The 12,651-nt window shown below is 49.4% G+C and overlaps 1 pseudogene; it reads left to right on the top strand.

The window, feature by feature from the left end:
* Positions 1–3,274: 3,274 nt before the first annotated feature.
* LOC135539257 (1-phosphatidylinositol 4,5-bisphosphate phosphodiesterase zeta-1-like) overlaps positions 3,275–12,651 on the top strand; it is a 12,333-nt pseudogene continuing 2,956 nt past the window's right edge.

A 12,651-nucleotide genomic window follows, 5' to 3' on the forward strand; every position in this document is an offset into this window, starting at 1 on the left:
GGTCTGGTGGGGAGGGAGGTGACTGGGGAGGGGAGGTGACTGGGGAGGGGAGGTGACTGGGGAGGGATGTGACTGGAGGGAGGTGACTGGGGAGGGGATGTGACTGGGGAGGGGAGGTCTGGTGGGGAGGGGAGGTGACTGGGGAGGGGAGGTGACTGGGGAGGGGAGGTGACTGGGGAGGGGAGGTCTGGTGGGGAGGGGAGTGACTGGGGAGGAGAGTGACTGGGGAGGGGAGGTGACTGGAGGGAGGTCTGGTGGGGAGGGGAGGTGACAGAGAGGGGGAAGACTGGGGAGGGGAGGTGACAGAGGAGGGGAGGTGACTGGGGAGGGGGAGGTGACTGGAGGGGAGGTCTGGTGGGGAGGGGAGGTGACAGAGGAGGGGAGGTCTGGTGGGGAGGGGAGGTGACTGGGGAGGGAGGTGACTGGGGAGGGGAGGTCTGGTGGGGAGGGGAGGTGACTGGGGAGGGAGGTGACAGAGGAGGGAGGTGACTGGGGAGGGGAGGTGACTGGGGAGGGGGGAGGTCTGGTGGGGAGGGGAGGTGACAGAGGAAGGGAGGTGACAGAGGAGGGGAGGTGACTGGGGAGGGGAGGTGACTGGGGAGGGGAGGTGACTGGAGGGGAGGTCTGGTGGGGAGGGGAGGTGACAGAGGGGGGAGAAGACTGGGGAGGGGAGGTGACAGAGGAGGGGAGGTGACTGGGGAGAGGGAGGTGACAGAGGAGGGGAGGTCTGGTGGGGAGGGGGGAGGTGACAGAGGAAGGGAGGTGAATGGGGAGGGGAGGTGACTGGGGAGGGGGAGGTGACTGGGGAGGAGGTCTGGTGGGGAGGGGAGGTGACAGAGGAAGGGAGGTGACAGAGGAGGGGAGGTGACAGAGGAGGGGAGGTGACTGGGGAGGGAGGTGACTGGGGAGGGGAGGTGACTGGAGGGGGAGGTCTGGTGGGGAGGGGAGGTGACAGAGGAGGGGAGAAGACTGGGGAGGGGAGGTGATAGAGGAGGGGAGGTCTGGTGGGGAGGGAGGTGACAGAGGAGGGAGAAGACTGGGGAGGGGAGGTGACAGAGGAGGGGAGGTCTGGTGGGGAGGGGAGGTGACAGAGGAGGGGAGAAGACTGGGGAGGGGAGGTGACAGAGGAGGGGAGGTCTGGTGGGGAGGGGAGGTGACAGAGGAAGGAGGTGACTGGGGAGGGAGGTGACTGGGGAGGGAGGTGACTGGGGAGGGGAGGGGTGGGGACAGACAGAGGAAGGGAGGTGACAGAGGAGGGGAGGTGACAGAGGAGGGGAGGTGACTGGGGGGAGGGGAGGTGACTGGGGAGGGAGGTGACTGGAGGGGAGGTCTGGTGGGGAGGGGAGGGTGACAGAGGAGGGGAGAAGACTGGGGAGGGGAGGTGATAGAGGAGGGGAGGTCTGGTGGGGAGGGGAGGTGACAGAGGAGGGAGAAGACTGGGGAGGGGAGGTGACAGAGGAGGGGAGGTCTGGTGGGGAGGGGGAGGTGACAGAGGAAGGGAGGTGACTGGGGAGGGGAGGTGACTGGGGAGGGGAGGTCTGGTGGGGAGGTCTGGTGGGGAGGGGAGGTGACAGAGGAAGGGAGGTGACAGAGGAGGGGAGGTGACTGGGGAGGGAGGTGACAGAGGAGGGGAGGTCTGGTGGGGAGGGGAGGTGACAGAGGAAGGGAGGTGACTGGGGAGGGGAGGTGACTGGGGAGGGAGGTGACTGGAGGGGAGGTCTGGTGGGGAGGGGAGGTGACAGAGGAGGGGAGAAGACTGGGGAGGGGAGGTGACAGAGGAGGGGAGGTCTGGTGGGGAGGGGAGGTGACAGAGGAAGGGAGGTGACAGAGGAAGGGAGGTGACAGAGGAGGGGAGGTGACTGGGGAGGGGGAGGTGACTGGGGAGGGGAGGTGACTGGAGGGGAGGTCTGGTGGGGAGGGAGGTGACAGAGGAGGGGAGAAGACTGGGGAGGGGAGGTGACAGAGGAGGGGAGGTCTGGTGGGGAGGGGAGGTGACAGAGGAGGGAGAAGACTGGGGAGGGGAGGTGACAGAGGAGGGGAGGTCTGGTGGGGAGGGAGGTGACAGAGGAGGGGAGGTGACTGGGGAGGGGAGGTGACTGGGGAGGGAGGTCTGGTGGGGAGGGGAGGTGACAGAGGAAGGGAGGTGACAGAGGAAGGGAGGTGACAGAGGAGGGGAGGTGACTGGGGAGGGAGGTGACTGGGGAGGGGAGGTGACTGGAGGGGAGGTCTGGTGGGGAGGGGGAGGTGACAGAGGAGGGGAGGTGACTGGGGAGGGAGGTGACTGGAGGAGGTCTGGTGGGGAGGGAGGTGACAGAGGAGGGGAGAAGACTGGGGAGGGGAGGTGACAGAGGAGGGGAGGTCTGGTGGGGAGAGATGACAGAGGAGGGGAGAAGACTGGGGAGGGAGGTGACAGAGGAGGGGAGGTCTGGTGGGGAGGGGAGGTGACAGAGGAGGGGAGGTGACTGGGGAGGGGAGGTGACTGGAGGGGAGGTCTGGTGGGGAGGGAGGTGACAGAGGAGGGGAGAAGACTGGGGAGGGGAGGTGACAGAGGAGGGGAGGTCTGGTGGGGAGGGGAGATGACAGGGGGAGGTCTGGTGGGGAGGGTAGGGGGAGATGACAGGGGAGGGGAGGTCTGGTGGGGAGGGAGGTCTGGTGGGGAGGGGAGGTGACTGGGGAGGGCAGGTGACTGGGGAGGGCAGGTGACTGGGGAGGGCAGGTGACTGGGGAGGGCAGGTGACTGGGGAGGGAGGTCTGGTGGGGAGGGAGGTGACAGAGGAGGGGAGGTGACTAGCCGGAAGAAGAGCAAAGGGTGGAAAGGGAGAACTGAATCAGGAGCATAAAGAACATAAAGACCAACAATGAATCAAACCACTATTGCTGTACGTTCAGTGTGACAAGTCTGTGCAGATGGTAGCTAGTGTGTCAGAAGGAAATCCTCCCTTTTGTTTCTGTGCTTTTATATGGCCATACATTTTGATATGATGGTTATTAACTCATTAATCATTCAACGTTTTGGTACTGAATAACGCAAAATGGAATTCAAATTATAATCGAAAACATAATTTTTTTGACCGGTCTGCAGAATTAACTTTCATGTCCTGTAAAACAGTGTGAGTGATACACTGTAAAAGAAATAAGGTTTGGGTCTATTTTCGACTTTATCATTTGTTCTCTGTATGCAGCTGGTAAAACTACAGATGTCCTCAGTCCTCCTCCTAGTAATCATCTTGTGTTCCTTACGCGTCCATCCATCTCTCTCTCGGTGCGTCCTCAGTGCGCTGAGGAGAGGTTGTCGTTGTCTGGAGATTGACTGCTGGGATGGTCCTAGTGCAGAGCCTATAGTCTACCATGGTCACACTCTGACCAGCAAGATCCTGTTCAAGGACGTCATCACTACCGTGGAGCAGCATGCCTTTGAGGTAGGACCACACCACAGATAAAGCACTAACAACAGTGTACATTTTTAGGACACTTACTTTGATATGAGTCCCATAGTGTTGTCTAGGAGGGTAACGGAATCAGAACGTTGATTCAGGGTTCTACTGTACTACCTGGTGTGTTGTTTGCGTATTCTAATTCACTGGCTACCATCACCAATAGAGGGTGTTATTCACTGAAGGGGAGATGGGCCTCTTTGATTCTGGTTGCTTGGCAACGGGCTATTCACTGTGAAACGTGTTTATATTTGTAGAACGTGTGTGTGACTCCTTTGGGAATTGAACCCAAAACCCGAGTCACACAGGACCTCCATTGCTGGTATGGGTTATCTTGTGTCTTGCTGGCATGACAGACCCTTGAGAGAGACTTATTCTGTGCCAGGTGTCTCCGTACCCAGTGATCCTGTCCTTGGAGAACCACTGTACACCGACTCAGCAAGATGTCATGGCCCAGTACCTCACCTCCATCCTGGGGGAAAACTGCTGGCCACCAGCCTGACCTCACCAATCAGCCTGGACAACTGCCCAGCCCTAACGTAAACAGTACATTTACATTTGAGTCATTTAGCAGACGCTCTTATCCAGAGCGACTTACAGGAGCGATTAGGTTTAAATACCTTTACATATTTTTCACAAAGTCGGCTCTGGGATTTAAACCAGTGACCTTTCAGTTACTGGCTCAACGTTTTTAATCACTAGGTTACCTGCCACCCGCATCAGTGTCAGTATACCTCAGTATAGCTAGCTAGAACAGCTGACATTTGTTTCCAAGCTTAGTGAAAGTTATAAGTTATAATTAATTTCAAATATTAGTAAATCAACTTAAACATAGAATATACAGCAAGCTTAAACATAGAACATAACCGACCCTACCGCAAGCTACGTCATCTTCACAACTTAAACGTAGAACATAGCGTTTGGATTACATTCATTATTGTGCCTCTCAGTTTGTGTTGTTGAAGCAGAGGAGATGTTATGTGGACTGGATCAATAATGTCCATGCTCAGTTTGTGTTGTTGAAGCTCCGGCAGAGGAGTTCAATAACGTCCCTTCTCTTTGTGAACTGAAACTTGTTCAGTAAGTGTAGAAGGTGTCATAAGCTTGTGCCTGAGCCAGTTCACAAGATATATGCCCCTGGTCTGACTGAGGGACTTTTCTCCACTGAGGAAAGAGAAACAGAGTTTATATTTATATTTTTTACCTTTATTTAACGAGGCAAGTCAGTTAAGAACAAATTCTTATTTTCAATGATGGCCTAGGAACAGTGGGTTAACTGCCTGAACGACAGATTTGTACCTTGTCAGCTCGGGGGTTTGAACTTGCAACCTTCCGGTTACTAGTCCAACACTCTAACCACTAGGCTACCCTGCCGCCCCATATGACGCGGCTCATTGCAGTTTGCAGGACAGAAGACAGATAAACTTAGTGCTCGATTCAATCAGATCCGCTTTAACCAACAACCACATGGCGGTTGCTTTGGTGATGTCAGAGCTGGAACTGCGTCGGAGCTGTAAAATCTGCAAGTGGCTCCTGGCATTATACCTAATGAGGACATTGATTTCACGGAGTCGCGTGAACAGAAATCCCATACAGCCTTGTTCACAAGTTGGAACAGTGGAATGTGAGATGTGATCTACACCTCTGTTAAGACGATAGAAACAATAATGAATTAGGTTAATGATTTAATAACAATGAGCCTAATAATTATTTCTGTATTCTTACACTTTCTCTTCTGAACGGGCTAACGTGAGTGTGGACGGACGTGGCTTCGTGACGGCGATCGATTGGACGGCTCCAGCTCAGTTCCACCTCCGACACCACCGAATAACATCAGCTATGCAGGTGTCTGCTTTTTGCCGGGTTAACGTTTGATCTGATTGAAGCTAGGCCTTAGACGAGATCCTCTGGGCTGTCCAATCTCACACTCCATCCGAGGAAATCAATGGATGGGATCGTCTGAAAAGGTCTATCGCATGAACAGAGTTTAAATAGTTCAGTTGGTCCCAAATGGAACCCTGGTCTGCAGTAGAGCACTATATAGGGAATAGAGTGCCATTTGGGATGCATGGGATGCATATTTAGATTTTCCTCATTCCCCTGCCTGCAGATCATCTGTGGAATAGTCTGCCTTCTATTTGAACCCCTGCTGGTGATGACTGTATGATAGGGTAGGAATGAGACTGGCACAGGCTGCTGCTGGTGATGGCTGTCTGATATGCACTGTATGCACCTGCCAACCTTGGTTAGCGCTCACTGCACCCGGCCCACCACAGGAGTCGCTGGTGTGCAATGAGACAAGGATTTCCCTACCCAGGAGGCCCGAGGTATCAAGTTCTAAGTGAAAGGCATGGGAGGCTATTTACTGGTGGAGAAGATTCCACTATCCCAGTTGTATTGATTTCGGCTTTGGATGCTTAAGGATATAATTTATTTTCAGTTCCGCCCTGCATTGTTTGTATTTGGTTATGGAACCAAGATGGCTTTTGAAAAATACCAAACCACCGTTTCTTAACTCTCAACACATTGCTGCTCATCAAGTGAAACCAGAGTTCTGTGATATTGGCTTTGATATTGACTTTGATTTTTAAAACATATAAGTGATTTAACATCCGGAGCTGTTGGTTCTCATTCTACCATCGCTACGTGTGTGTTGTTGACTGACTGTGTGGGGATATGAACTCAATGATTTACACATAATATTTGACTTAATACCGTTGGTAAGAAAATGGGACAACATTATAAACCCTGTATTGACAAAGACATTCAACAATGGGCGTGGCAGAAATATTTATCCAGAGTATTAAGTAAAGTTAATAATATATAATAATATATAATATGCAATTTAGCTGATGCTTTTATCCAAAGCGTCTTACAGTCATGTGTGCATACATTTTACAGGCGGCTGGTCCTGGGAATTAAACCCACTATCTTGCTGTTGCCCCTAGTTATTTGTTTTTCCTAAAGTTTAATAGACTATAAGTAATTCTACTACTGTCTTGTAGTGATGTGAGGTGCTACTTAAACATTTTTGTGAGATGTTTTCACCCTCCACCCTAGAAACACATCTCTACCTGCCCCATCACACCCTCCCACTAGAAACACATCTCTACCTGCCCCATCACACCCTCCCACTAGAAACACATCTCTACCTGCCCCATCACACCCTCCCACTAGAAACACATCTCTACCTGCCCCATCACACCCTCCACCCTAGAAACACATCTCTACCTGCCCCATCACACCCTCCCACTAGAAACACATCTCTACCTACCCTCCCACTAGAAACACATCTCTACCTGCCCCCCACACCCTCCCACTAGAAACACATCTCTACCTGCCCCCCCACACCCTCCCACTAGAAACACATCTCTACCTGCCCCCCCACACCTTCCCACTAGAAACACATCTCTACCTGCCCCCCACACCTCCCACTAGAAACACATCTCTACCTATCCCCCCACACCCTCCCACTAGAAACACATGTCTATCCATTCCCCCCACACCCCCCACTAGAAACACATCTCTACCTGCCCCCCACACCCTCCCACTAGAAACACATCTCTACCTGCCCCCCACACCCCCCACTACAAACACATCTTTACCTGCCCCCCCACACCCTCCCACTAGAAACACATCTCCTACCTGCCCCCACACCCTCCCACTAGAAACACATCTCTACCTGCTCCCCACTAGAAACACATGTCTATCCGTTCCCCCCACACCCCCCCCACTAGAAACACATCTCTACCTGCCCCCCCCACACCCTCCCACTAGAAACACATCTCTACCTGCCCCCCACACCTCCCACTAGAAACACATCTCTACCTGCCCCTCCCACTAGAAACACATGTCTATCCGTTCCCCCACCCCCACTAGAAACACATTTCTACCTGCCCCCCCACACCCTCCACCCCAGAAAACAAATACATCTCCACCTGCCCCCCCCCCCCACCCTCCACCCAGAAAACGAAACACATCTCCACCTGCCCCCCACACTCCCACCATTCTTGTCATGCAATGAGCACGTCCCACACCTTAACATGGTTTTTTACTATTTACAATCGGTAGAAAACAAGTCATTAATTGATGGTCGGCAAAAAAATACGATAAGGCTACATATCCAACGCATGCCACTGGACACGGAAACTTAAAACATTTTCTTTGGGAAACGTTTTCTTGACTGTCTCTTTCCCGCTGAGACAGATCAGATATGTGGATTATGTCTCCGGGTTGACAGGAGCTGAAATATAAAATCCTGATTAAGAACAAAAGCTCAGTCCTCAGAGAGTGAGTCCCAGAGACAGAGGACAGGAAGGAGAGAGACTCAGAGGACAGGAAGGAGAGAGACTCGAAGGAAGGAGAGAGACCCAGAGGACAGGAGGGAGAGAGACTCAGAGGACAGGGGGAGAGAGACTCAGAGGACAGGGAGGAGAGAGACTCAGAGGACAGGAGGGAGAGAGACTCAGAGGACAGGAGGGATAGAGACTCAGAGGGGAAGACAGTGAGGAAGAGATGAAGATGATGATGAGGAAGAGGAGCCTAATCTCAAAACAAAGCACCATTCCAAATTGAACCGGAAGAAAGTGTCAGGGTTCTTAATGAGGTATTATACACTGGTATATTAGATTAGAGGACACGGAGAAACTGTACCTGTACATCTCCTATAAACACCAGCACTAAAGCAGGGTCAGTGAGGTTGTCCTGTCCTAACCTTAGTCCCAAACCCTAGAGTTTAATTTCCTCCCTTCAGCTCAACCTAACCCTTGTCCCACCTTCTCCCAATGTGTTTATTGCTCTCTCTCTCTCGCAATTTGTCTCTCTCTCTCATAATCTCTCTCTCTCTCGCAATCTCTCTCTCTCTCACAATCTCTCTCTCGCACAATCTCTCTCTCGCAATCTCTCTCTCTCTCTCTCGCAATCTCTCTCTATCTCTCTCTCGCAATCTCTCTCTCTCTCTCTCTTGCAATCTCTCTCTCTCTCGCAATCTCTCTCTCTCTCTCTCTCTAGCGCAATCTCTCTCTCTCTCACAATCTCTGTCTCTCTCTCTCTCTCTCTCAAAGAGGAAGAAGGCAGCAGTAGTTGCTGAGTCTCTATCTAACCTGGTGATCTACACCAAGTCAGTGAAGTTCCACAGCTTCAGCCATGCCAGAGAACACCAGCAGTACTATGAGAATGCCTCTGGGGAGAAGAAGGCTCACAAGCTGGTCAAGACCTCAGGTTTTGTACCTTGGAAGACTTACCAAATTAGTGTTTCAAACTGCACCTGGGGGAGAGGGGGGGAACCACATTTGCAAGTATCTAGCAATGTATCAAGTGTTGAACACAGGCAGCAGTAAAAACAGGAGTTTGAGGTGTCTCATATACATACTGTTAGTGAAAAGGGAAAAAAAGACGGTTGAGAATTGGAATGAAACGAGTCTATTGAGATTTGAATGAAAAAAGACGGTTGAGAATTGGAATGAAACGAGTCTATTGAGATTTGAATGAAAAGAGACTGTTGAGATTCGAATTCAAAGCACAATCAGTAAGCAGGTCATTGAGCTGCGGGAGATAGAGAGGGAGGAATGACGCAGTGACAGAGGAGTTGTGATGGATTTCACTCAACAGCCATTATCAGCCTCTTGTTGCTATAATGGCTCCTTGATGTGGCATTTTTTTATAAAGCACAAAGCCTATGTATAATGCTGCAAGGTTACCCTGTCCCTGAACGAGAAATACCAATTTAATCAGCAGTTTGTGACAAATGCTTTATCCTTCTTCTTCACCGAATCTGATAAGGTCACATGATGACCGTAACTTCTAGTCATGTGATGCTAATGAAGTGACCATGTACTTTCCTAGTCTCCTCGTGTTGTTTTAGTTCACATAGCAGTCCCATCGTATCCAGAGAAATTTACAAAAAAAACCCCACATGTTCTCATCTCTCAGCTCCAGATTTCGTCCAGCACAACATGGTGTTCATCACCAGGATCTACCCAGCAGCCTCTAGAACCCTGTCCTCCAACTACAACCCTCAGGGGTTCTGGAATGTGGGCTCACAAAGGTAGGGTGGACCGAAAACGTTTTGAATGAGCTCCATGTTCACACACCAAAACTTCCCCGGAATGTAAATTTAGAATGTAATGGTCTTTGGACCGCTTGGTGTGATCATTCGTTCTTGCTGTGTTTAAATGTGAGAGCTTGAGTGTCAATACGATCTTCAATTCATTCATTATGAAAAATAAACTTGACTTTACATTTGAGAATAGTCACACAAAAAAAAAACTTTGCAAAAATAAAAATGTATTTATGGCACAGACATTTACTTCGTACTTTGTTTCTTTGGTAAAACTGAGATTGATGACAACATCAGTTGAATTGATTGAAGGCAGAAGGAGATGAATCACCTTTGTTTCTTTGGTAAAAGACTGAGATTGATGACAACATCAGTTGAATTGATTGAAGGCAGAAGGAGATGAATCACCTTTGTTTCTTTGGTAAAAAAAGACTGAGATTGATGACAACATCAGTTGAATTGATTGAAGGCAGAAGGAGACGAATCACCTTTGTTTCTTTGGTAAAAGACTGAGATTGATGACAACATCAGTTGAATTGATTGAAGGCAGAAGGAGATGAATCACCTTTGTTTCTTTGGTAAAAGACTGAGATTGATGACAACATCAGTTGAATTGATTGAAGGCAGAAGGAGATGAATCACCTTTGTTTCTTTGGTAAAAGACTGAGATTGATGACAACATCAGTTGAATTGATTGAAGGCAGAAGGAGATGAATCACCTTTGTTTCTTTGGTAAAACTGAGATTGATGACAACATCAGTTGAATTGATTGAAGGCAGAAGAGATGAATCACCTTTGTTTCTTTGGTAAAACTGAGATTGATGACAACATCAGTTGAATTGATTGAAGGCAGAAGGAGATGAATCACCTTTGTTTCTTTGGTAAGACTGAGATTGATGACAACATCAGTTGAATTGATTGAAGGCAAGGAGATGAATCACCTTTGTTTCTTTGGTAAAGACTGAGATTGATGACAACATCAGTTGAATTGATTGAAGGCGGAATGAGATGAATCACCTTTGTCATTCTATTTGACATGAAACAAAACACAACTTTTCAATAAACAAATCAAACTATATTCAAAGACCCTGGCTGTGCTTGGTAATGTTGAACTGTAAGGAAATACATTGAATGTTTAGATTTGTGTCTTGTCGTCAATCCCAGTCTAATCTAGGTTGACGGAGGGCTGGAGAATGTAATCTGTCTGGTCTTGTCTGTGCCCGTGTGGCAATGCTGACATTGTGTCATCTGGACTCTTCTTACAGTGGCTCTGAACTTCCAGTCGTTGGGCCTGCCCATGGACCTGAACAACGGCGTTTCCAGGACAATGGTGGCTGTGGTTCACGTCCTCAAACCCCTCTTCCTCAGAACCAATCAGTGGGGCTTTAATCCAAACAGTTACCGTCACAACCTGAAGCCAGCACACCTACTGCTGAAGGTACTAGAACTGTGTGATGCAAGGATGTGGGTGTGTGAGTGGGGGAGGGGAGGAATGTGGGGGAGGGGAGGGAGTGTTGTGTGGGAGGGGATGTGTGGGGAGGGGGTGTTGTGGGAGGGTGTGTGGGGAGGGTGTTGTGTGGGAGGGGAGGAGTGTTGTGTGGGAGGGGATGTGTGGGGAGGGGTGTTGTGTGGGAGGGGTGTGTGGGGAGGGGGTGTTGTGTGGGAGGGGAGGAATGTGGGGAGGGGAGTGTTGTGGGAGGGTGTGTGGGGAGGGGGGGTGTGTGGGAGGGGGTGTGTGGGGAGGGGGTGTGAGGGGAGTGGGTGTCCATCCTATCTGGAACATTTATCTCTACCTTTACCTCTAACTTACTGTGTCTCTACCTCTAACTTACTGCCTCTCTACCTCTAACCTACTGCGTCTCTACCTCTAACCTACTGCGTCTTGACCTCTAACTTACTGCGTCTCTACCTCTAACTTACTGCCTCTCTACCTCTAACCTACTACCTCTCTACCTCTAACCTACTGCGTCTCTACCTCTATAACTTTTTGGGGTTACGTTACCACATCCACTTCCACAGCAACATAGATAGACTTAAAAACACATTATCTCTGGGAAGTCAAAGACCAGTTTCAGTTTGTTAGTCATCACGCTCTGGCCGACCGGTCGACATTAGCAGACTCAAGGAGAAAACTCTACAGACTCCAATCAAACGCTGTCCTTTTTTGGTACTGTATATGTAAACAAGCTGCTCCAGAGAAAGAGAGATTCTTGTGGGCTTTATTTACAAGACACGGTATCATTCCAAATACACTCAAAGGCCAAGCGCAGTGGAAAGTACAAATCAAATCAAAGTTTATTTGTCACGTGTGCCGAATACAACAGGTGAAGGTAGACCTTACAGTGACATGCTGAATACAACAGGTGTAGTAGACCTTACAGTGAAATGCTGAATACAACAGGTGTAGTAGACCTGACAGTGAAATGCTGAATACAACAGGTGTAGTAGACCTTACAGTGAAATGCTGAATACAACAGGTGTAGTAGACCTTACAGTGAAATGTTGAATACAACAGGTGTAGTAGACCTTACAGTGAAATGCTGAATACAACAGGTGTAGTAGACCTTACAGTGAAATATTGAATACAACAGGTGTAGTAGACCTTACAGTGAAATGCTGAATACAACAGGTGTAGTAGACCTGACAGTGAAATGCTGAATACAACAGGTGTAGTAGACCTTACAGTGAAATGCTGAATACAACAGGTGTAGTAGACCTTACAGTGAAATGTTGAATACAACAGGTGTAGTAGACCTTACAGTGAAATGCTGAATACAACAGGTGTAGTAGACCTTACAGTGAAATGTTGAATACAACAGGTGTAGTAGACCTTACAGTGAAATGCTGAATACAACAGGTATAGGTAGACCTTACAGTGAAATGCTGAATACAACAGGTGTTGGTAGATCTTAGAGTGAAATGCTGAATACAACTGGTGTAGTAGACCTTACAGTGAAATGCTGAATACAACAGGTGTAGGTAGACTTTACAGTGAAATGCTGAATACAACAGATGTAGGTTGACCTTACAGTGAAATGCTGAATACAACAGGTGTTGGTAGACCTTACAGTGAAATGCTGAATACAACAGGTGTAGGTAGACCTTACAGTGAAATGCTGAATATAACAGGTGTAGTAGACCTTACAGTGTGTTATGTAC

The sequence above is a fragment of the Oncorhynchus masou genome, unplaced genomic scaffold (assembly GCF_036934945.1).
Source record: "Oncorhynchus masou masou isolate Uvic2021 unplaced genomic scaffold, UVic_Omas_1.1 unplaced_scaffold_4099, whole genome shotgun sequence".
Classification (NCBI taxonomy): domain Eukaryota; kingdom Metazoa; phylum Chordata; class Actinopteri; order Salmoniformes; family Salmonidae; genus Oncorhynchus; species Oncorhynchus masou.